Below are 2,625 nucleotides of genomic sequence, written 5' to 3' on the forward strand. Positions count from 1 at the left end.
CATAAATTCGCTTGATATAAAATCTGCACTAGTTCATGCAACAGATTTATATTGACACACATTCTGAAAACTTTACGAACTTTTTTTTTTTTTTTTTTTTTTTTTTTTTTTTTTATCGTTACTAAATCAACAGGCTTTGAGGAAGACACTTACATGTCACTGTATTGCTGCGGGGGAGTGTTCCACGACAACTACAACTACACCGTGACTCTGCGTCAGTGGCTGTCTGTCTGCGTTGCCATGGATCTGGAGTCGCGTCTTGTGAGCGTCTTGGTTGACGGCAATATTGTCAAGCACAAATTAAGTACCCTGAGTGAGTCCCAGCTGAGAGTCCGGGGAGGGGGACTCCTCCTCCTCGGCCAGGACCAGGACTCGTACGGCGGCGGGTTCACCAACACGCAAAGTCTGAGCGGGACGCTGGCCGATCTCAGGGTATACGACCGAGTCTTGAGCGACGACGATATGCTAGTGTTCGGGAAGTGTGATTCGGCGGTGTACATGTCGGCCAGTCCGATCATAGACTTTTCTAACATTGAGCGGGATTTCGAAATGGTGAATGTCGACCTGCTGAAGACGACAAAGGAGAGGTACTGCGCTCCTCGGCGGGACAAAATCCTCGTCTTTACTGAGCCGTTAGTGTTTGAGAAGGCGAAGCATATATGTGGACTTTCGGGAGGCAAGCTAGCACTACCAATGAGCGAGAGGGACACGTGGCGGCTCTTCAATGAAAGCGTCCCCTTCGGAAGTGCTTGTAACACTGGCTCGATGTTTTCCTTCTGGCTTGGTGTTCAGGGGGACGCGGAAACTAAGACGTGGAACCACTACCTCACAGGAGAACCGCTCAACTACACTAATTTCAGAGGGAGGAAACCGCTCGTCGAGAATCCCTTTATCTGCGTGGGATTTGTGGGAGACGATAAAATCGACTCGCGGGAGCACGGCGGATGGCATGCCGTCGGCTGCAAGGAGACGGCCTGCCCCATCTGCCACCTGGACAAGGTCGTCCTTCTGAAGGCGCGAGGACTGTGCAAAGCCTCGCTCTTCGACCGCCAGTATTTCCTGACTAAAGACAATGGCTCCGTCGCTTTCACCGGCACGCATTACTCCATGATCACGCGGCATTCGCCTCTCCGCGACGGCCACGCAAACGCATCTGATCACGGGTTCTGGCAGTTAACTAGGCTTGACAGGCCCTCGGTAAGAGCCACGCTCCAGATGACGTCCCCGACGCACTATCCCTTCGGCCGAAACGAGTGGGCTGTTCAGAACGATGTCTGTGGCACCGACTCCGAGATCATCACAATCACGTTTTGCAAGGGACACCAGTTTTCGTGCAGCGACGGCAGCTGCATTGAGGTCCAGCAACGATGCGACATGGAGCTCGACTGTCCCAGCGGGTCGGATGAGATGGCCTGCCACTTCCTTACGCTCGACCTTTGTGTGTGTGTGTGTGTGTGTGTGTGTGTGTGTGTGTGTGTGTGTGTGTGTGTGTGTGTGTGTGTGTGTGTGTGTGTGTGTGTGTGTGTGTGTGTGTGTGTGTGTGTGTGTGTGTGTGTGTGTGTGTGTGTGTGTGTGTGTGTGTGTGTGTGTGTGTGTGTGTGTGTGTGTGTGTGTGTGTGTGTGTGTGTGTGTGTGTGTGTGTGTGTGTGTGTGTGTGTGTGTGTGTGTGTGTGTGTGTGTGTGTGTGTGTGTGTGTGTGTGTGTGTGTGTGTGTGTGTGTGTGTGTGTGTGTGTGTGTGTGTGTGTGTGTGTGTGTGTGTGTGTGTGTGTGTGTGTGTGTGTGTGTGTGTGTGTGTGTGTGTGTGTGTGTGTGTGTGTGTGTGTGTGTGTGTGTGTGTGTGTGTGTGTGTGTGTGTGTGTGTGTGTGTGTGTGTGTGTGTGTGTGTGTGTGTGTGTGTGTGTGTGTGTGTGTGTGTGTGTGTGTGTGTGTGTGTGTGTGTGTGTGTGTGTGTGTGTGTGTGTGTGTGTGTGTGTGTGTGTGTGTGTGTGTGTGTGTGTGTGTGTGTGTGTGTGTGTGTGTGTGTGTGTGTGTGTGTGTGTGTGTGTGTGTGTGTGTGTGTGTGTGTGTGTGTGTGTGTGTGTGTGTGTGTGTGTGTGTGTGTGTGTGTGTGTGTGTGTGTGTGTGTGTGTGTGTGTGTGTGTGTGTGTGTGTGTGTGTGTGTGTGTGTGTGTGTGTGTGTGTGTGTGTGTGTGTGTGTGTGTGTGTGTGTGTGTGTGTGTGTGTGTGTGTGTGTGTGTGTGTGTGTGTGTGTGTGTGTGTGTGTGTGTGTGTGTGTGTGTGTGTGTGTGTGTGTGTGTGTGTGTGTGTGTGTGTGTGTGTGTGTGTGTGTGTGTGTGTGTGTGTGTGTGTGTGTGTGTGTGTGTGTGTGTGTGTGTGTGTGTGTGTGTGTGTGTGTGTGTGTGTGTGTGTGTGTGTGTGTGTGTGTGTGTGTGTGTGTGTGTGTGTGTGTGTGTGTGTGTGTGTGTGTGTGTGTGTGTGTGTGTGTGTGTGTGTGTGTGTGTGTGTGTGTGTGTGTGTGTGTGTGTGTGTGTGTGTGTGTGTGTGTGTGTGTGTGTGTGTGTGTGTGTGTGTGTGTGTGTGTGTGTGTGTGTGTGTGTGTGTGTGTGTGTGTGTGTGTGTGTGTG

Source organism: Penaeus chinensis, chromosome 42 (genome assembly GCF_019202785.1).
Source record: "Penaeus chinensis breed Huanghai No. 1 chromosome 42, ASM1920278v2, whole genome shotgun sequence".
In the NCBI taxonomy this organism is placed as follows: Eukaryota; Metazoa; Arthropoda; class Malacostraca; order Decapoda; family Penaeidae; genus Penaeus; species Penaeus chinensis.